The sequence below is a fragment of the Anser cygnoides genome, chromosome 4, assembly GCF_040182565.1.
Source record: "Anser cygnoides isolate HZ-2024a breed goose chromosome 4, Taihu_goose_T2T_genome, whole genome shotgun sequence".
NCBI classification, from domain to species: domain Eukaryota; kingdom Metazoa; phylum Chordata; class Aves; order Anseriformes; family Anatidae; genus Anser; species Anser cygnoides.
The window spans coordinates 28,006,678-28,030,303 of record NC_089876.1 but is presented as its reverse complement, the minus strand read 5'-3'; the positions used below and the strand labels follow the sequence as shown (position 1 = coordinate 28,030,303).

The window sequence follows — 23,626 nt, the reverse complement described above, 5'->3', positions numbered from 1 at the left end:
AAGAACTCATTGTATTACACACAAATAATACACCCTCTCATCTACAAAATAGGAATGCCAATATTCGTCTATCTCAGAGACGTATGGAGCTTAGGTCAGAGGGGTAGAGACTGCAACCTCAATCACTCCCATATGTACAGTAGTTAGATTGTAACTATATTTTTTTTTTCCTTTTCAGGAAATCATCTGTTAATAAGTTAATTCTGTTAATAAACGCAGCACTCTCTTCAAGAGCAGAGAGCTTCAGACAGCAAGATTGGCTAACCATTATTTAACAGGAGAAGAAATTTATGACAGCATCAACCAGCTATCCAGAGGTGGCAGGAATTAATTCAGTGATACAAATATATTCCAAGTTTGTCCTGAAAGGCAGCATTACTGAATTTTGTTTCCAAGCAACATATTTCATCATAAACCCAGTCTAAGTCAGTGGGCAAAGCTCAGGCTTGGACTGCGTAATAGGTGACCTAGCAAGGAAAGTGCTGTGTGTTTCTTCCGATGTGCTGTCTTTCACAATGACTGTATCTGGAGATTTCAAAGGAAAGGGGGTAAACTCTACTGCAGACAGCTATGAAATTAAAGAATGTCATTTCCCTCCAAAGAATAGAAAGTGTCCAAGCAAAAGAAACCTCCTCTCCAAACATACTCAACTAATTGTTGCGTTTTTTACAGATAGGAATTAGGGTAATGGGTTATGCACTGAGAACTGCCTGGTTCTTTACATATTTGCTTAGCTCATTTCCCCTCTGAAAGATATTTGTAAAGTTTTGTCTCCCATAATGGTTTTCCATTTATGCCTTAGATAATAAGATGCTATCGTGTTATTTATAGTGTTGCTTATTACAGATGTCAGTGCTTTTTCTCCTCTACTTTCAGGATCCAGCCAAACTGCTGCTCCATTTCTTTGGCAGAAGATGATGGATAACATCTTGGCAACAAGAAATATTCAGCAGCATGGAATGAAAATAGAATGAGTTGAAATCATAATGAAAAAAAAAAAAAAACAAAACAGTGTTTATATTTGTAGTATCAGGAAGTGTATATATTATTATTATGGTATAGTCTATTATAGGGAAATATTTATATTATTATTAGCTCCGCAATTTATTTTCTGTAGTCTCAATAAATGTGTTATGTTACTTGAATATTCCCAGTCTTCCCTATTTATTCTGCTCTTTTCTTGAACAGATAAGAAGAAACCAAGTTATTCCATTTGCAGGAAGGCACGTTTCCTGTGACAAGTAGAAAAATTTCAAGCTTTCTTCCCTTAGCTAGAAAGGACAGAAATGGGTCGTACACCAAGCTGATGAAATAGCTTGATAGCATTGTAAGCTGGTTAAGCCTTAGCAGTGTCCTGACAGAGAGGAAGGTATTTGAGCCAAACCGCTACTCTCTGTCTAATTTTACCCACTGAAATATTTTCTGATGGGGCAATAAATCTGATGACAGTCAAATTGCACACTAGGTGAGGAAAGATGGGTTTCATCACTTCAGGCTTTTCACCCCAAACTGGTTAATTTTGAATAGTAAAAGCAATGATAATAGAAATATTAGCTAGGGGTAAAAAAAGTGTAACACAAAGCTGTATTTCGGGTCAGATACAGGGGAAGGAAAATCACTGATGTGAAGGACCTGACAAGGGCATGGGATCCACACAGCAGAAGGGATCACTCAAGGATGGCTTAAGGAGAAGACAAAAACAGAGCTGGAGAACTTAAGTACATAATTTTTTTGGTTTGTTTGTTTGTTTTGGGTTTTTGTTGTTGTTGTTTTCTTCTCTCTAGTGGCCTATTTCATGCTTTTATTGTTTAAAGTGTTTCCCCAAGTCAAGAACAACCTCACTCCATAGAGAAGCAAGTCCCTGGACCAGAGGCCAGAGTCTGGAGCCACAGGTAAAATGAGTCTGGAGGGTGCAATAGCTCTGCAGGTGTGTGAAGTACAGTGGGAAGAAGCTATATGGACTATTAGCAGGAAAAATAGAATTCAATGTAGAAAAAAAAAACAACAACAAAAAAAAAAAACAAAAAAAAACAAACAAACAGGTAGAACATCAGTGTGTTATCCCTTAATCAAGGTGGTGCAGAGAAGCACCAATACACCTTTGGATCGGGTTTCCAGAAAACTCACATGCTGAGGTTGAAACAAATCCCAGCAAGCATGCAGATATCCTCAACAGTTGCTGTGATGGACTGATGGTTTAAAGAGCTGCCGTTTGTTTTCAGTGTTCATTGTTATCCTACTGGGCACCAGGCAAAGAAAAGGCATCTACTGTCTTTCAAAAAGAAAATTTGTGGAAGCAAATGTGAGTTTGTGTGAACATTAATTTTTGGTGCTTTCCAGCTACAGTGGAATCTTCTGATTTTGTTTCCTCCCCACACCCAACAGGCACACAAGCATGTTTCAGCAAGTGATGGGTGACTGCCCCAGACATGAGCCTCAGGGTATGCATCCTTGTGCTCCACAGCATCCCACAATGCCAAGGAGAGCACCAAGCCTCATTCTACGGTCACTTAACATATATATATATATATATATATATATTCTTCGTACAAAGTGTACTCAGTTGTTTCACAACAGCAGCTTCTCCTCCTGTGTCTATTTCCTCTGGACTATAACACAGATATCAACCAGAATAGAGAAGCTGCAGTAGCAGAAAACTGTGATCTTATTTCTCTAATGCAGTGTATTTCCTTGGCAGCAGATATCTTTTGACACTGCTCTCATTCACATTGGATCTGTACTTTCCTAACTCTGTGAGCTGCTGTTAGCACTGCTTTTCTTTGTCAGAAATCCGACCTGCCATCCTTCCATACCGGGAATGTAATGAAAAGCCAAACAGAGCGACCCCCCGTGCCTCCAAAAATCCTAATTGCCAGTGGATGAAACAAAAACAGGCACTGATGAGCATAATTTAATGAAAGATGAGCTCAAAACAGAACACCACATCCAAGTAACCCCCAACTGGCATTAATTACCATCATCTAAATTCATGCAATATTTGATACACATGAACAGATGGGAACGAAATCCCAGCTTTTACACGCTACGACTCAGTGTGCTCTGTGGCATTCACTGAAGTCAACGTGAGCAGTCCTTGTCCTGCTGCACTGGGAAACTGGCTGGGACTGCTGCTAACTACGTATCCATTAGTTTTAGGTGTACATATAACACTTGTAGCCAGGTGCGTGTTACTATACAGAAAATACAGTGTAGAAAAGTTGGACCAATTCATGATGAATTTCCTGAAATTATAAGTATTCTGGCAGTTTTGCCTGTGCTTTCCACGATAGTTTCCAGAAAACATGTGGCTGAAAAGACAAAAAAGTGCCAGGTTTCTGGAGGAATTATCAGCTCCAGAAGGCGTGTGGCTCATCATGAAACAGCTGGGCTTGAAGGTCAGTAATTTTTTCCCCCTTATTTAGAGTACCTGGCCATCATCTAAAGACTTGTACAAGAACAACTTGTATACAAAGAGCTTGAAGAGGAACAACCTCAATGCTTTTTGGTCAAGGGTCTATTTGATGGAGGGCTCTGTTTGGCACTGGAAGCAAATGGAATTTAGAAAAACATGTGCTAAACCTTAAAGAAAATACTCAAAAACATTTTCATGCTGCCTTTCTTCTGATAAAAAGACTCCAACTCTTTCCTGCACGTGTCTCTCATCAGTGTGTCTTTTGTCTCTGCAGCTGTCAATTTCCAGTCTCCAGTAACACAGAAAGCAGAAGGTAACAGTTAAACTAAAAAACATGCCTATTTTTTAATTACTTTATGGCTCCTTTCACATGAATCGTATAGATCACTTGCATTTATACTGCCTAACATGTCTCATCCTAAGATCATTTACGTGCTTCTCTATAGCAACACACAAAGGAGCAAAAGTTTTTGTTTTGACTGTGTACATAAAATATAAACCCATATTTTATAGACGCTGGCATAATATCTAGCCACTATTTCCTTAATTAGTCATTTTGAAAAGGCTGTTACACTCTTCAGAGCAATAAAAGGGGTAAGTCTTAGTATCCCCATGAAAATAGCTGGAAGCTCTTCAATAAGCAGTTTGAGGAAATGTGAGTCTTACATTCCCTTGCCAGGACCATTGAGGTTACCTCTGGAAATACATTAGCCTGGTTTTCAACTTTACAAAGGTGGAGTCCTTGATGCAGTAACACAACACCCCTATGACCCATGGGCAGTGAAACCCAGAGCCCAGCGTGGTCCCTGTCTCTCATCCACACCCTGGGTGGTTCGCCCTTCATCCCATGCCCTCTGGCACTTGGGACCCTGAGGTAATTACCCAGGTTGCTTGTTGCACCCCTTGTCACTGTAGCCATAAAGCATCATTACAATAAAGGTCTGATTACCTGGCTCTGGAAAGGGCTGGGACATAAGTTGCTTTACTCAGATGTTACACCTTTTTGTAGATGTTTGTCTAAATAACAGAAAATTGGTTAACTGGTAAATATGATTAATTGGTAAATATGTATTTATAGTTAAATATAGTTAAATATTTTTAATTGGTAAATATGGTAAATTTATAGTTAAAAATGTCAGTGTATTCAGACTATATTTTTAATATCCACAGATCCCATGTGGCTTTTAACAGCAACTTTCCCTGCTTTAAAATTCATAATAACAACTGTCCTTCCTCCAGTCCCACTCCATAAATTCAAATTCAGCCTGTGATCATTAGAGCCCTTCCAGAGTTAAATTGCTGGTAATTCCTTACTTATTCAAGTGAGAAACTCATCGAATAATGAAAGCTATTAAATTAAGAGTTCTATTAATGAAAGCTATTAAATTAAGAGTTCTTTTGCAGTCCCGTTGTATCTCAGCTGATAGAGTATTCATAAAGGAAATAAATCAGACCAGCTAATGGGACAAAATAATCAGCTAAAATATTGCATACAGATTGTTCCTGTTTGATGCCTGTTTAAAAGTCAGGCCAGTGTATGCCCTTACACTCCATTACAATGCCCTGCATTCAGAAGTCTCTCTCGTATATATCCACAAATTCCTACCTCTTCTATTTGAAATTTGCTATGTAAAGTTGCAATCAAGGTCTTTCATTAGAGTTATCTAGTTCTTACAGCAAGGAAAAGGTTTTTCCTGGCATCAGCATGTGTTGAGTTCAGAGCTTTTAGCCTTGTCTCTTTTGCTCTGGGCCTGCACAGCAGCTTGCTAGTTCTGGCACACATTCCCAACAACAGTAAATTGTGACAAAAAGCTCTGTAGGTACCTAAGGAATCAAAATTTCTGCTGATATAGACTGGGTAGATCTACTGGGCCATGAAAACTCACTGGCCTTCACCGAACTGAAACCACTCTACAACCTTAGTTGTCCCAGTTTTGTCTGAACCTATGTAGTTCTGATTTCAGACATGTAAGTTATACCTGGCCTGGGGGTGGGGAGGAGCAGCTATATGAAACGCTCAGTAAGCTATGCATAGACTGTTTGAGTACATAATATTATGGGGAAAAAAAATATCCCCTTCTTTTTTTTTTTTTTCCTTTTTTTCTTTTTCTGTAAAAAATTATTATAGAATTACCAAGAAGAGAGAGATTCGAGTTTCTAAATTACACATTCATAACCACATAGAAAGATGTAGCTCTGTGTTTTTCTCACAGGCACTTGTACAAAGTAAAATAAGAGTCCTACTTATTCCTGTCTGCTTGATTGCATGTAGATGATGTGAAGATTATCTGTACTGCATACCTAATGTATGATAGTTCTTTCTTCTGTTTGTAATAAAGCATGAGATGGGGTTTCAAAAAGCACTTAAGGTAGAGTCACAGCTTCTCTTCATTAATGCAGGCTTGAAACTCCCACATCAACAGGCTTTTTATATCGCCACTCCTGTTTCATGTGGCAATAAACTGAGTTGTATTTGGTAGGTGCACATACAGGGAAAACTCTGACCACATCCATCTAGAAATAATCCCTGGCTTTTATGACTATTACACCGAATCATTAAGAGATTCCTTGCTATCTTTTCTAATCTTCATAAGCTAGGAAAAAAAAATATCTGAATTTTTCATCTTTCAGAGTAAACTTCCCACAGGGCTGAGGGCGTTTGGTTTGTAAGGTGTGGGCCGAACACTGAACAGCCCGGCTGTGAGACAGGGAGACAGAAGCCCTAGTGAGAAGCAGAGGGCGGGTGCCATGCAGGGGGCTTCCCTGCCCTGTGCAGCACCCATGAAGCAGCTGCAGCTGCTGCCCACATCAGACTAAGCAACTGTTCCACCCCCCCTTGAAATCTGGGACAAGATGTTAGAGGGAAAACAAACGATACGGCTCCCCTCCCCAAGCAAATTCAATCATAAAAGCCTGATGTGTTCAGCACTGAAAAAATCTTGGCTGCAGAAAATTAATCACCTAAAAAAAAGATAAGGACGCAATACCAATCTAACTAAGGATATCAGCTGTGATAGATCACTGGGCATCTTTGTCACTGGACTGATTTGAAGCATTTTAACTTAAAATGCTTTTTTACAATGCATATTGGTTAATTTAATCTGGGTAAGGCATTCCTCTACTGGAAGGACAACTGAATATTTGTCATTGTGCAAGTGTCAGTAACATATTTCTGCTAATAAGAGTGGAGTAACGTTAAACAACAGAGCAGAACAAAGTGCTACTCACTGAGGTAATAAGCCTAAAGCACTAAAAAAGTTTTGATGTCATGTTTGGATGCTAACATTTAACTGTCAATATCAGAGTCAAAAAAAGCTGATAAGAAATTACAAGGATACCACTATTTTAGAGACTGGGAAGAAATCTCTCTTTCTGATAATTTTTCTTTGTCTTTTTCTGTTGTCTTTTGTGTCACTCAAAATCATTTTATTTATTTATTTTTTTAATTTGAAATCAAGACCAGGCTGCTACTACAAAAGCATTAATAGTTTCTCTTAAATACTAAACATTAGAAATATTTTTCTGATTTAGGGTGTTTTGTACTTCCTTGATCAGCAGTGATATAGACTGTAAACTCACTCCTTTTTCTCTGTCAGGTGGTGCAGGGTACAAGGAGACTCACAGATGCAGAGTTAGGGTGACACAAGAGCCCTGCTCCTGGACACCAGCCTCCCTCAGATGAGAAGCTTCTGCTCCGTGGGAGAGCCAGGCAGCACCAACAGGAGACACTGACAGGTCCTGAGGGACCTGTCAGATACTGGGTTTTATTTATTTATTTATTTATTTTTAACTGAAGCATCTGTAAATGTTGGTGGATATTTATACACCTGCAGAGATGGGGCGGGGGACTGGAACCACACAACTATCAGCAAAAATAGCCCAACTCCACATTTCCACCAGGCCTGGCAGCGAGATTCAGGAACGTTTATTTACACCGAGTGCTATTATTAGAGATTGTTCATACAGGATCACTCATGAATTTAGTATGAGGAAAGGATAATAATGTCTTTTTCTGTATCTCCACAGAACATGTGAGCACACAGTACCAGACAGAAACTGGAGAAGTCACGGAGAAACAAGGCAACTCGTGGGCAGCATAAGTGGAAGAGAAAAGCATTCAAAAGCTCCTCTTTAAGAAAAAAAGAAAAAAAAGAAAAAAAAAAGAGCCAAGAATCAGTTGTGGTTTCCACCTTCACCAAATACAGTTAAAACTCAGCTGAATCCTATCCATGAGAAGCACACTACATGCGATGAAATTTGTTTCACCCACAAACACAATTAACTGAGGACGTCAACATGAATTTATCTTACATAGGGCCATAAAATGTATTTGCCATTATTTGTTTCAATTGTTTTGATCTTTCCTTTTGTATAATCTACCTAGATCTACTCCAGTGACTTTGTCGCTCTGGTTTTCTTTCTTGCACAATGCCCAGTTCTCAGATATACAGACTGTTTGCAAATACAACTCTCTGTAGCTATTTGTAGGCGATACTCTCTGTAGTATCTCTTTAAAAACAGTTTTGTTTTATTAAGATGTCCAAGTGTCACATTTCTATACCAGTGCAATTATCAGCTGACATTGTTTTTACTTTTAAAATACCGTTTCCAAGTTTATCATCCCACTCCGCGCCTTGTAATTCTTGCGGATAAACATGTTTCAGGTCTGTGATGGTATCCCTGGAGATGGTTGCCATAGTGCTTCGCAGGATTTTATTTTTGCTCATTCCTCAAAAGCAGGACTTTGGATCTCTGTGGGAGGCCCAGGACTGCACTAGTCTCAGATTTTATTGGCTTTGCTATTCTGCCCCCACTGGGGAATAAACCGCTCAGACGTGTCACTGTCATCTTTACCGTATTCCATCCGCCCCGCTCAAAATGGATGCCTCAAGCCACCCTCCCCACTTCCATAGGACCTTATCACATACCTGTTGAAGTTCTCGCTGGTTTCTACTTAGTTTCCACCTGAAGCACAGATTATTCTCTACTAAAAATTTCAGATGACATTTTCTAACATCATGCACAATACACTGAGTTTTTAACATTTTGGTTATGCCTTCAAAAATACCTAAAAATAGGAAACAGCAAAACAATTGTGATTCTGATTGCCTCAGATCTTATGCTGTCCACATGAACAAGCACACCTGTCTCTGTCCAGATCAGTCTTTCCCTCACTTTGATAAATGCTTTCCCCAAACCCTTTAATTCCTAAAAGTTTTAGAAAAAAAATGCTCAGTCTCATTTCTATGAAATGACCGATGTAACGAATATCAGAAGCAATGTCAGTGGCAATCAGGCACCCAGATATCTTTGGGAAGCTGAGCCATGCTGATCCATTTGAAGTGGCAAACCATTTCCACTGTCTTTGCTTTTGTTAAAAGACACCTTTGGCAGTGCCTTGTCTAAACAAAGCAAAAGCTGAAGGATCTTTTCATGCAGCAGAATCTGGTTCAAACTCAGAAACAGGTTCTGGTTCAAAGTCAGGTGTTCAAAATGTGATCTCTAAAGGGCATATTTATGTAACAGATATCACAACAAAGCCTCTTCTCACAGTAGACAGAACAATTGTTTTAAGTGAATAAGCACAGATACACATTTTGTACACATTTTATATAACACACATTTGTACACGTTTTATATAAAATAGCAACTGCCTCTCTTCTGCAGGATTTGCATCTTCAGCGGTATGGAGGAACAGAGAAGCATAAACAAAACTCTCTGTTAGCCATATTTAACTTTTGTCTTGTAGTTGAATAAGTCTTAAATTTAGTATACAACATTCAAGAGATGTACAGGATGCAATTGAAAGATATCAAGGAGGAGAAAGCTTCCAAAGGAGCATGGGCACAGGGCAGTGATCTTCCATATTGCCTGCACAGATGTTCAGGTATGCTAGACAGCTGGTATCATAACAACTTGAAAAGTAAGTGTTTTGTAACCTTAGACCCAGTCCTGAGTAAAACAGGTTACGTGAACAGCAGCACTTGCCCAAGTAGGATCTTGCCTGTGGCATGGCAGGATGGAAGTGATGGAAAGGGCACAACAACATCAAGCCAACCAGAGCTGCCTGGGAAGTGGCTTTCTCCAGCCCATGAAAGCCTAAGATCTCAGAGATTTTCTGTTCCTAGTCAAACAACTTTTGAAGCTTTTCTAGTTCGTTAGGCAGTAAAGGAAGTACAAAAGGTTCTTCTGGGAAGACTCATGACCCGTGCTACCCTCCATCCCACAATAAAATATCACTCATCTCCCTGTGCTTGCTCAAATTCAGCAGTGAGCAAAAGGAGTCAGACCTTTGCCCACTTTGCTTTCCCAGTGGTACCTGATCAGAGGTATTGCAGCTGCTGTAGCATGTTTAATTTCAGACCATCTTCATCCACTGCACTCATTCTCCTTACAGAACAGTAACCAGCCTTTGCTGAAGAAGAAAGGAGGTAGAGATCACCTGCCTTCAGTGTGTGTAAAGGACAGCGTGCCCTGTTAGGTTTCCAGAGCTCACAGAGCCAGCTGTTGACAGAAAGCTGCTCTGGGTCCTGCTCTGCTTCATGTTCCAGCTGTGAATCTCTGGCATTGGCTTATCATACGGGGGCAGAATGGGGCCAGTTACCGTGCTTATCGTGCAGGTCAGTCCGAGCACGTCTACATGACACACAGCTGCGCCCAGCAAGCTAAGCAGCCAGGTTAAAAATCCCAACAGTGTACCAATGAGCCTGGGTGAATATACCCTGTTGGTTAAAAAGACTAATCAATTCGGGTAGCTATACACAGCTCCAGTGCTGTGACAGAAACGTTCCCTAGTGGCCCACCAGGGCAGAGTTTAAACCGAGGAGAAAACACAGTGCCAATAAGTCAATAGGAAAACACAGTGGGATCCTTTCACAAGGATGTCAGTCAATGTTCACCTACTTCAGGTTAAAACAGAATCTCTCTCATAGTGACCTAACGCTTCTTGTTCCTGTATCTACCTCTGTATAAACTTGCATTGTTCAAAACGAAATTCTAAACTTTCCAGAGAAGTAAAAGCCTACATCTATAAACACATCATAGCAGATTTATTGTTGGACCAATTATATTATGTGTGTCTCTTAGAAACACCCAATAAAAAATTATAAATACTCCAAAGAGGCTCTAAGTACGAAGGAAATAAATGGACCCTGGGCACTGGAAGGAGCTAGACGTGGTACAGGCAGGCGCCGGCCGAGCTGCCTCACATACTTCTCCTCACGTCTCTGGGCCTGGCCTGCAATTCCCTTCCTTCCAGGGGCAGGATCCCCTCGTGTCACCCCTGTGTGTGTGCCTGTGTATGGCCAGGCCACCAGCCCCAAAATGTCTGCTGTCAAAGAGGGGCATGGCCTGAATAGATTAGAGACCTACCCATGTACGTGCATATGAGTGCATACTTACGCACACATACCATAATAACCTCGGGGATTTTATTAGCTGGGAGAGAAACAAAGTTGGTGGAAAGGAGCAAATGACGTGAACAAGTGCATGGTACAAAGACAGGGAAGAGAGCTGTGAAGAACAGAAAGAAATGGGCCACGTATGGCCTGTGAATGGCAGGTACATTCAGAGACAACCCGGGATAAATAAAACAGTCAGAGGTAGCAGACGGCAACACGAGCCACAAGAGATGACAGCACTTATCCTGTGCTGTCAACCAGTGAGTGGTGAAAAAAGATTGCACTGGAAGATGTGGCAGATGCTCAAGTGGAGCCACTCTCCAAAGAGCACCTGGCAGCCCCAGGAATGACCACAGCACCCAGCAAGGACAGCCGGGAGGTAGGAAGAGGCAGGGCTTTTGTAGGCAAAAGAAAGCAAGATCCAGCAGCAAGCCCTGTGTCACAACCAGAGAAGCAGCAAAAAAAAAAAAAAAAAGAAAAAAGCCCGGGCTGCTATGGAAAACATGGGGAGAACGAGGACTTCTTTGCAAAAAAAAAAAAAACTCCTCTCTTTGGTATCCCCTTTCTTTTGCTGTCGCTAATGCAGTTGAACATTCTTTGAAGCTGAAATAATTTCCTTCATCCTCTTTTTCTCCCCCCTGCCCTTGTTCTTAGCCTGATTGAATTAACAATTTAAATTAATTAAAAACAGACTTGTCTAAGTCAAAGCTCTTTTATACAATGTGTTAAGAAGAAATATGCCACATGGTTGTAGTAGTTTCAAGTTTAAAGGATTTTACCTTTCCAAGCTCTGCAGATTTTCCCTATTGAGAATGCCAATTTTATGTCATTACAAGAGTATCTTCAGAGCATAATTGTCACTAAACTTCATTCCTGCTTTCAGGAAAAGACTTTGATCTTCCTGACTCCCCTCCCATTTAAGTGAATACTTTTTTAATGCAAGAAATACCCAGTTGTTTTTCAAACTATTTACATTCTTCCTTTTCAAATCTGTTGTCCTTGTCCAATAGGATTTCTACATGCTCACAATTCTTGGGATATTTCCTCTGTATCAGTCTATTTCAGACTGAATTGGCACTGGGGGGAGGTGGGGGTATGAAATTCTACACATATTCCTAGCAATACTGGCTGCACTGTCTCTGCTTACTGATCTTATCATAAGCCTTTTACTGTTTCTATTTTATCCTTCAATTAGACCCTTCTTCAAACCCATTCTCGCACATTCCTTCCCTAGGTTGTATAAAAGAGAGGTCTTTAATCTCTCCTTTCCTCTAATTGAAGCTGTCCTTCCCTGTGTGTTTTCCAGTGGAATGCTCTGGTTTTCATTAAGCGATGTCAGCAATACTCTGGTTGCTGTTCTTTCTGTTTAATGTGGTTTTGCAAGAATAATAACAACTTTTTGTCTTTCCACAGAACACGGCAAGAAAATTTTAATTTATTAGCCTCATAAAAGAAAGCACTGCAGTACTGATGCTTTTGGAGACCTAGACTAAGAAAAAGACAAACTTCTGTTTCTAAGTCCCAAATAGGTATCCCGTTACTGGGAATAGCTGCCTGATTAGACACTGACACACCGATACCTTCCAACTGCAACTGGGATAACTGCTGGTCAACCCTCTTACGTAAACACCATGAGAAGGTAGAGCCAGGAATGAAATGGGGAAAGGCTCCCAGGGGCACCTCATGGTGCTGTGCAGGGGCACAGGGCGCTGGGCAGGTCACAAAATCCTGATGCAGATCTGCGTGGCTGGAGGAGCTGGGACTGGCAAATCCCAGCAATAATTCAGTGTAAAGCGAGGGGAGATGTTAATCATTCAGATTTTGTTTGTACTGGAAATGCACTGATTAGCAGCCACCGAGGATCTGATCAGATTAAAGGAAGACAAATAGTGGCTGTTTCCTTAAGCAGGAGGTATGCCTCCAGCAATTAGCTGAGCTCCGCTATTATCCACCCTCCAAGGAGCTAACTTTGTCTCAAATAACACACACAATCAGCGATAACAGAGCAAGCTCCTAGCCTGACTTGAATTGAACGTGTAAGGTTGCCAGTGCTTTTGTGGTGTGCAGTTTCTTAGGATCACACCTGCAGACAGCCAAGCTTGCTGTGAAACCAATGATGAAAATGAAAACAGCATACACAAAGTGCGCTGTAAATAGCACACAGCTGCTGGAGTAGGGTAATACCTGCCTTTCTCATAGTTTGCTTTTGGTCAGAAAGAAAAAAACATAGCAGTTAGTGCAATTATAGTTTTTGAGTGGGAAGGGAAGAGAAGGCAAATTGAGGAATGAAAAGCAATTAAAAGCTTCTTGAGATATTTTCTGGTGTTTGTTCTTTCCTTCTGCTGCAGTGCCACTTCAAAGCCAGAGCTTAAAGATACGCTCGGATTGGAAGCAGAGACCATGACAATGTTCACAGTTTAATCAAGCTCAGTGTCACGGTGAGATGTGGCACAAAAACAGCTGCTTCTGGCTTTCAGGATTCAAAACCACTGTAACACCTACGGAGTCACTACCCAGGCCAACACAGGTATTTCTAACTATTAAGGTTTGTCCTGGAAACCCCCTTACAGGTTCTTCAGATAGCAAGGGCTCCTGGGCAAACAAAGGATTAGCCATCTTCCCAGATCTCACTCCTATTACCAATTCCCTTCTTTACAGGTCTATAAATATTCTGCATTTTTCTTTTTTAAAATGTGTGTAGTGAGCAGCTTCCCCACCTGCCAACCAACAGAAGTATCTGGCAGCCCTAATGGCGAATGAGAGCCCATTTCCCCACCAAGGCTGTTCTCTCTTTGCTCTCAGGTGAAGGGTGTGCCTGCAAGTGGGACCCCACACAGCCACCAGGTGCCCCACATCATTGTGGATTTTGGTTCTCTGTATTTGGGAATGTCTGTTCCCGATGTTAAATGTTTAATATTTATCTGAATGAAAGCTTTTTACTTTGACTTTAAAAGATTAAAATTTTTGAACGTTTACAAAATTAAAGCTATTAGACACGAAGTAACTTCTAAATGGTAAACAGAAGAGTTACTTGGGAAATGGAAAAAAAACTGTTTCACCATTAGTGGAATACTTCATTGACTCTTCTTAGAACAATGTTTCACATAAACAAATACACATCAGAAAAAAATACTGTTACCAAGCAGCATTTTCCGATCAATGAATGCAGTGGTCAAAATTTTCTGTTCAGCTTCAAAGTGATATTTGATGATTAGCTCTGATGAGTAGGTTCCCACAAAAAATAATTTGGAGCCAGAGACCTTGACAGAGAAGGTATTTATGGAAAGAGCGTTGATCATCAGAGGATCTCAAGATTCTGAGTTTGCTGCTCCAGTTCTTGACTCATCTTTTTCAACTGTTTTTTTCTTGTTTGGCAGGCAGCTCTTGTCTGTGTTTATTCACAGTCAAGTCCTTTTCACTTTTCTGAAAGAAGATTGTGTACAGCAAGTAGAGCAAGACCCCCACTTCCTTTCTTCTCGGGAAAAGTAAGATATAACATCAGTCATCACATTTTTATAAACGAAGCTTTTTGTATACCATGCACCACCAACTAATAGCTTTAATTCATGCTGCATGAGGATTAATCTCTTCACAAAACCTGATAATTGTGGTTTGTGTCTGCAAATTTTTAGAATAAAAGACTTTCCACTTTAGCTCTTGCTCCCTGTCAGTGTCACTCTATGATGGAATTTCCAGATGGCTATTTTAGATACAAAATATTGTGGGTTTTAAAAGGAGCTTTGTCACACACTGTACCTAAAAAAAAAAAAAAAAAAAAAAAGTGTTGTTTAAAGACCTACTTTCCTATGAGTGTATCGGTATGATTTTATTCAAAAGTTATCCAGTAAAGATTTTCATGATTGTTATCATCTGATAGTATTATAAACTGTAGAATGAAAAAATTTAAATAAACCAGCCTATATTAGTCATCCTCTGGCCTTAGATGCAGACCAGATTTCAAATACCTGAGTAATTAAAGCCAATGACAGTTTTACTCAGTTACTTCAGTTTTGACAGCTATGCACTTTAAGACTTAAATTCAGCTTAAGTCTAAGCAGTGGCTCTGTGTTTACAAAATGTAATACAATACCTCCTCTCCTTTTCAGCAAAACCTGGGTAAAATGCAGCACTTTCTATCCACAGCAGAGGATCCCCAGTGCTAGGATATGACTGTCTTCTGTGCTCCTGCTGTAAGCAATGCTCTACACGGAGGAAGCTTCTCTGAGGCAAAGTCTGCTGCATTTTACCATCACAGGTAGCTGGGCTGTGCAGTCTTCACTGAGACATCACCTTTACCTGCCAAGCATTTGTGTTTTGTTTTTCACTTCAGTCATTTGTTTCCTTCCTTCCTACCATAGGTTACACTGGGGAGATGTCAGGCAGGGAAAGAAAAGCTCTCACTGGATTACTGTGATTATGAAAGGAAATAAAAAAATTACAAAAAAATAAATAAAAACATAATGAATAATGTAAATTTTAACTGGAGCTAATGAGTGTGCAGTGCAATTCAGGAAGCAAGCAGAGAGCAGTGGGGGCTGCTAGCAATTTGGCAGCGGCTACTTCTTTTGTGTTGACCAAGAAACTGTAATTTTCCAGGGGACATCTGAAATGACAAAGCAGCTGAGGTGGTAGGTGTTAATTGAGAAGATCCCAAACTAAACTCTAGGATTTCATAAAATTTTCTGTGCCACAAGGACAAGCAAGGAATAGTTAATTAACAGTTTAGATTAGTGCATGCCATATACTGTACAATATGGCCCACCTGGAGTGATTTCACTAGGCTCCAGTCCATGTGCCATGACATACGTATTTCCAGGTGACTATTTTGGGATCTTCAATCATTCTTTAATTTTTCAAGCTGTCACCAGGCGTGTGTTTGTTTTATTGCAAACGTGCCTATGACTGATGTTTGGATGAGTTCAGACAGAGTGTATCGAGCTCTTTTATTTGGAAGAATGCCTTTTTTGTTGCAAGTGGCCTCAAGCATCACTCTCAGTCTTATCAAGAACTACCTCTTTTATCAATGTCATGTAGTGCACCTTTGGCTCCCTGAGACAGTGGAGATGTTTAACAACTTTCAGTGTCATCATGGTTATTCATTTTGTCCCAGTGTTCTGTCGTTAAGAGTCCCATCCTTCATAAAAGAAAAGAAAAAAAGAGAAGGAAAAAACAAACAAACAAACAAACAAAAAAACAGGGAGAAAAGCTTTACTCAGCTCATCCTTTTGGATTCCACATTCAGGGCTCTCCAGACTCGCACACTTGACCCACAGTGCCATGGTGCCATGTAGCAATCTCCACCCAGCTCCGGACATGGCAGGCTGGAAGAATCACTGTCCTCTCCTTCACTTTCTCTGCTGCTCACAGAAGCCAGCTCCTCTCCAGCTTCCCAGTACTTCCATGCAAAGGGATCTCACATCCCCACTAGGCAGGGGATTCAGACTGGGCTGATCTGTTTCCTGAGAAACCAAGGACAACCTTCCTAGTCCTATTGCATGAGTGCATAAAAACCAAATCCAGGCTTTGGTGGACAAAAGCAAACATACCACACTTAATACAGCTTAAATATGAACTTGTTCTTCCTTTTAACTTTGTCTCCCTTGCAGAGTCTTGAAACCATCCTCATTTGTACACCATGAGCTGCAGTCCATGTCATGCTGCTTAGCTCTTCATCAATGGCTTCCAGATGTCTGACCAAGGCTGTGTGAAGAGTTCAGTAATCAGCAGACCCAAACAGTAGGGTCACAAGGTGCACTGTAAAAAGGCACAATATATCATACAAGCTACATCTTCTTGCCTCATTACTTTCTTCCATCCAAAGCTGCCAAATATTAGACCCATATTTAAACATTCACATGTCTCTCTGTAGAAAACATTTTCTACTGCATCTTCTACATTACATCTCAAAGTCACAAACTGATGTTTGTTCTTATTGTACTGTGTGTTCGATTCTGGTCTAAAACACCTACTCTGTCAGGCTATTGCCTCTGTCATATCTGTTATGTGCTGCAGTGAGAAGCCCTCTGTTTATCCAGTTTTACACAGTTTCTTTTATACCTCACTTATGGAAAGTCATAAAACAGAGGTTGAAACATGAAAGTCAGGTGTCATGGTTAGGTTTTCCCTTCAAAATCCACTGTTAACTATTTCTTATCCTTCTTCACACTACTTGGAATAACCATTTTCAGGACTAGGCATTGTCTGACCTTGTTTTCAGAACACTGGGAAGAAGAAATTTCCTGATCTGAATGGAAAAGGTTGGCTAATATTTTGTACATGTTTTTCTTTAGGAAATAAGTAGTACCAGAAAGTGGAAATAAAAGATGAAAGATGACTTTCAAACTAGTTCTGCTGTGCAGCATGCCAAATTTCAAGATCAGCTCAGGTCTGTAACAGCAAGCACTGACAAAGGCTGCATTTTAGCTGTCTGTGTTTATATGACCACTAATTGACAGCATGACAGTGAACTCATTACATTGGGGAAGCTGGCAGAATCTTTTTGGATAATCCATTTATTCTAATTTTCTTGTCAATTGACAAGGAAGAAGAAAAAGGAAGCACACACCAGAAAAACACAGTAAGATTAATTTGCAGGAAGGTTGGTTTATATATGGTAGGATGATGCAATTATGGACAGTTAAATTTTAATGGCCCCTCTCGATGGCCATTCAAATAAAGTAACATGGTCCACTGACTCTTGTCAGAATGAGCTATAGCCAATGCCGAAGTATCATTTATCTCTGCATTTTCACTTTCCAAGAACAGGAGTTTTAGTGTTTTATTTATTTAGATATCATTCATTCTCTTATTTTCAAGCTGATCATACTTCTACATAAAATGTCATCTCTTGTCTTCAATCGTAACTCAGGGCCAGAGGGAAGCAGAGCCTGCTAGGAATGTGGTAATCCTGAGAGAACTCACCATCTGTGGACTATGAGGCATGTGGGAGCCAAAGCATTTGATGGGAATATGCCCATTACACCAAATTTTCTTCATATTACTGTCAGAACTCTAGTCTGCCTGCTGCAGTGTGCTCAGGCAACCTATTTATGAGCCCATATCTACCGAATGACCCTATCAGACAGACTGCTACAAGGCCAGGAGCATCAGAGCTTTCAGGCTTTCAGCAAGAGCACCTGAAGCTGTGGGAGCAAGAGCCCCAGGTCACCCAAGCTCATGGCAGTCCTGAGATCTTCACACCTGGGACTGTTCTTGCAGAAGGACTTGGACTCAAATTTATTCAAGACATACAGCTGCAGAACAAGAGCTAACAGGACCTTCCACCTCTCTGCCCAGGATACCAGGGGAAGCCTTCTGACAGAAGGTGGGTATCCAATCCTTACATTAAATATCTGTTTCAAAGGCCACTTCAGTTTCTGTAAATCCTACTGCATGTGCTTATTTTTGCTATCAAAGTAGGTCTCATGGTTTTAACAGGACTGCTAACATACATCAAGTTTCTTATGCCCTGCAAGAATGAGCCCTTTCCCCGCCTGTCTGCATGAGCCCAAAGACCAGACCTTTACGGTAAAAAAAGCATGGTGTACCAGGCATCTTACAGCTTCTTAGCATCATACTACAAATTTAGTTTTGCTACCATACACACAATCAAGTTGCACAGACATATTAATCATATCTGGAGGTAGCCATTTTGTTTGCCTTTTAAATAAGACAGTTGATAACAGATGGATTATCTTTATCCCTGTGCACAATGCCATGACCTTTCTGGACTGCTATATAAATATTTAGTCTTTTCTTTTGGCATCCACTCATTTCCTGTGCTTCAAACAAAGAGATTACTAACCGCAAATACATTTGAGATGAATGTTCAAGTAAGAGTAAACTCATCGTTCTCTTCAGCAAACAAACAGAGTAGAAACCTGACAAGAACAAAACCACTGTAGTCTGAAATGTTCACTACTGACTGAACATAGGTTAAGATCGCTATTGCCATTTATCATTGCCCTCTGGCAAAGCAAGACCCATGTCTAAGCAATTACTTCCTGTCACTGAACTCGTAATGCCCTTCCCTGTGCATATTCATAGCCTTCTTACCACCATAAAAGTTGCAGGCTTTCATGTTGTATAGATTTGAAAAGCTGGAATGGACTTGTGAAGGTAAAAATCCAGGAGGTATTTGGACAGCAAACCATATCATGTCATTCAGACCCACTTTCTCCACTGGGTATTCCTCCCACAGTCCAGTTTGATAGCCCCATTAGTAAATTTAGAACAACAAAAGCACAAAAAGTAAAGCACAAAGCATTCTGGCCTCGCTTTAAAAGGCCATTTTTCCAGGCAGTGGGCCAGATTCACATCATTAGCCTCCTTCCTGGCCTTTCCAAGTGACAAAGAATGCTGCTCACCGGTGATACTGTTACTAACAGTTGTGACCACAGAAGTGGAATACTTGAAGTATAGCACCGTTTCATGACTATTCATTCAAAGGTACCTTAGGTCCAGATCTCTTTGGTCTGAACAGATGTTAGAAGATTTGGTTGGTTCTGCAGCTGTGAACCCCTTGCTAATGCATCATTTCATAGAAACCTTTCCATTTTAATTGAAGACAGATGGCATGCTGAAAGGGGCCATGTCAGTCTAGCCTAATAACACGAATAAAGCAATAACTATTTCCTTCTGTGTTTTTTTTTTTTTTTTCACTGTTTCAGTGTATTTGAAGCTGTTACTGTATTTGCTGCTTTGCTCTTTAGTGTATAGTATGAAATCCCTCAGAAACAGAGGGTACTCCAGATTGGATGCAGCAGCAACAAATGCTGCAGACACACTGAGAAACTAAAGAGTCCTAGAAATGTAACAAGTGCTCCCCCTTTTTTTCAGCCAAAGCTGAAAGGTAAAAAAAAAAAAAAAAAAGAATAAAATGGACATTTTCAGAGGAAATGGGATACTGCTTCTCAATCAGTTCCTTACCAAAGTAAGACTGCAAAATTGTTTGCGTCCTCAAAGGTCACTTTTCTTCAGATCATGAAGTGGGGCACTTGCAGAAGAGCTTCAAGAGCAAAGAGAAGCTAAGAGAAGCTTTACATAACTAAAAGCAGAACAAAAGTTGAAGTCAGGAAAAATTTAGGCAAAAGCAAATAGAAACAAAACAAGAGAAAAAAAAACTGTATTATGATGCACAGTAATGGAACTAAGACTAAATTATGCCTGTGAATGATGATTTAGAATTATTAGTAGTTGGGCGAAGTCAGAATAATACAAAATATACTGCACAGTACATTACTGGAGTGGAAAAAGTGGAACCAGCTATCTTGATATTTGTTATATTTCATGCAGCTTTGAATCATATCAGAAGTTTATGATAAGACTTAATATTTTACCAAGAGAGCGACATTCCAGTTCCAGTGTTAGGAGGAGATTTGTTTTCTAGGGGTGTGTTAGACCAATCAAGAATGTGTAAAAGAGACAACAACTCCTAACCAGTGTTACAGAGGGAGGAAAGATAATGCATTTGCACTGATCCCTTAGGTGTGTGGCAAGCACTGAGGCAGGCTGAAGAGAAAGTGGGAGCCCAGGTGGGGAAGGTGGGAGATCTGCAGATAGGGGATTGGAGCTGGAGGTACGAGGGAGAGGTTAGGAAGCTGCAAAGGGTCAAGGTAAAGAGGGAACTTCTGAAGAAGCAAGGAAGCTGTGAATGTTGAGAGAAGGTGAAAAAATACCCCATGTTGGGTGTTTTGCATGGGAAAGTCATTGCCTGAGTAATACACCTGTTGGCCTGAGGAGTGGAAAAGGGCCAGTGACAGTGAAAACCACAATATATACAAGCATGATTTGACTGTTTACTTCCTTGTTCTGACTATAGTGAGCAAACAGATTTCTCTGTCCCCTCTTGACCTTACTACCTTATCCCTAGCCTGTGTCCAGAAGGTTCTTCTTACCTTTCAAAAAAAAAAACAGCTTCAGAAGGCCTTGAGCTTGATCTACTTTTTTTAAGTATCTGATTCCAATAGTAGGTTTTATATAACCGTGGATCTTTTTTTTTCTTTTCCTTTTTTCCCTGAATAAATGCATCAGTGCTATATTTCTGTTTATTGCCTGCAGCCTTGCACATGTGAGAAACCACAGACATCTTCCCTTTGGGAGGAAAAATCACTCAAGTCTGTATTAGCTGAAAAACATAGAAGTACACCAACTGTTGAGGCAAAGGCTTGAGCTGCTTTCAACTGGAAACATAGAAGCAAACCTCCAAACTGATTTGCACAAGACTGCTGCTTTCACATAAGTCTCCATAGAGAACAGGGGGCACAGCTTAGCATGATGACTTGCAGACCATCTCCCATGGCACCTGCTAGAGCAATCCCAATAGCACACTGAGCTCCGGGTTGCTCGCAAGGGCTGGTAACCACCATCCTTGTCTCCTGCGGGCAGCCTGAGCTCTTTTTGCTTTAAGGCTATTCAGCCACAGACATCTAGAGTCAAAGTTCTCCTAGGACGGATGTTACAGCCCTTTCAAGTTATGGTCAAGAGAAGTTAGCAAGGTCCCTCTACACAGCAGATATATGTCCTTTGAAGACTATGCTAAATGCTAGTTACACACTGCCTCCTGCCAGATATACCATCAGCCACCTCAAAGCTCATCTCAAAGTAGTTCCTACAGTCAGACCACATAGCTGAAGCCATAGGTTATTTTTATTGGCCAGAGATTATGTCCTTTGTCATCACTTTCATACTCTCCTGTCACTCCTCTCTCCTCCTACACTTGCTCTTAGAAGTTACATTGCCAGGTGATGTTAACTTTAAGTGTTAGAACCATGACAGTGATTAATACATGAGCAATTCTGTCCATCTCTTTGAAATAAATTATAAAACTCTGTTTAAAAGAGTTTAAACTCTCCCCTTTAAAAAATAAATAAATCTCATTGTTTCCATTTTTCTAAATACAATTTTTCCTCTTTTTGCCATCATTGTACAATACCATGCTTTCTGATATCACATCGCTTTGTACACAGATGTTCTATGTCAACATCCCCTGAAAGCAGCATTCTGTAACTTTAACATCAGTGTTATTCCAAAGTTATCTCAATGTCACATCAGTCAACTACTGTAGATACAGCAAAAACGATAATGTTGCATTACTTTGTTCTGCTTTCTTACCTAAAACATCCTCCAATTGAAATCGCACAGTGAAAATGGCCTAAGAAACAACAGAATAACAAAAGTTGAATAATTACATATTTCTCAGGACATGAGGTTAGAGGACATACAAAATTTAAGAACAATGAGTAGATAAACAGTATGAAAGTTTCTTTTCCAAAGCCTTGCAAAAAGAAGAGAACAACCTTTAAAAACAGGCAATAGAATGAACATAAAGTAATCCTTATTCTTAAATGAATAAAGATTGCTACAGGATTATGAACTCAGACAAAACAAGAACAAAGCTTTCTTTCTGATGAAAGACACAGAAAAAAAAATTAGTGATCCAAGAAGCATCAAGGGCATTTATCTAGATATAAACCATAATTATTATAAGGGCAAAAGAAATCCACAATGCAGATGGCTTTCATTATTATTACAGTAGTGCCAATCTTTGTAGGAAAGTAAAATGTAATTTCAATATGGTATCATTACTTTATATAGAGACTATGGGCTTAATATAAACCTTTTTTCAGATGGAGAAGAACTAGAACAATGATGAACACTTTGAGAAAAAACTCCGTGAGATTTTCCACAGATAGAAGACATCCTTACCAATCTAAAGACAGTATTGACAGTCACAAAACCTGGCTGTAATCCTCAGTTTTGCCTTTGCAATCTGTGTGTGGCCATGAAGAGGTCATTTCATGTCGTTGTGCTGGAGCTCATTACGAGAACTGGTGATGCACTGCTTGCCTTCATTCTGGGATTCTCAGTGGTTTGGTACAGGAACAAAAATGTCTTATTATAAAACATTTTGGTTGATGAACTCAAATTTTAGCGACAAATTAAGATAAGTTTTGATTTCCTTCATTCAGCTTCATTCACTATTTTCTCTACTACAAATTAATGCTCCCCTTCTCCAACAGAGTACAAAACTAATTTAAGTGCCATTGTCTTCAGAGGAAATGGGACTAAGGCCTTCATGGAAACTGCGGGCAGTATTGTGGAAACATTGGAAACTACCATGGAAACATATTCATGGAGGGCATAAGAAGCAGAAAGAGTTAGTCATTTTTGAAATTGAAATGTAATTTGTAAGGTGTGTGGTTAGTTCTGGCAGTGAGAAGTGAGATTCTTTAACAGGCCTAATGAACAATGTCAAATTCTATGCTTAAATATTTAATGTGATTTAACTGTTCAAGAGTATCCTGTTGCAGGTTGTCTGGCTTTTGAGGCACATGAAATCCCATCAGACTCTGATGCATATAACGTTACACCCCTAATAGAGCTGTCAGCATATGACACAGATGTCAGCCTTCTCTTGGGGGATCTCTATTCAGAAATAATTAGTTGGTCGCATCAATGCTTTAAAACAAACGAAAGGACCCAGATAAGAGATGCTAAGTGATTCCAGACTTTCTGGTAATTGAACATGCACACAGAGCTTGAATTTAGAGAGGACTATTGGTGGTGTGACCGCAACTTTAGGTTCTGCCTCTAACCAGCGTGTTGCTTGAACTGCTGTAGAAATCTGGTTGTTTGGTTTACAACATAGGAGATGTATTCTCAAGTGATATAAGCTCCTACCATATAGGAAGATTGTACTTTATATCATCTGAAGGTCTGTGGAACAGCAAAGAGAATTTTCCAATACAATGTCATCATTTTTAGGGAGTTTAGTGAATGGAAATTTTGACAACGTCACTTTCAATGTGTGAAT

General features: G+C 40.0%; 1 long non-coding RNA gene across 1 annotated transcript; it reads right to left on the bottom strand.

Annotated features, from left to right (window-relative positions):
- Positions 1–14,739: 14,739 nt before the first annotated feature.
- On the bottom strand, positions 14,740–22,850 carry LOC136790671 (uncharacterized). Its single transcript, XR_010831051.1, has 3 exons — positions 22,519–22,850; positions 21,925–21,964; positions 14,740–16,512 (listed from the first exon to the last, which is right to left on the bottom strand). It is a non-coding gene; the product is annotated as an uncharacterized lncRNA (long non-coding RNA).
- Positions 22,851–23,626: the final 776 nt, after the last annotated feature.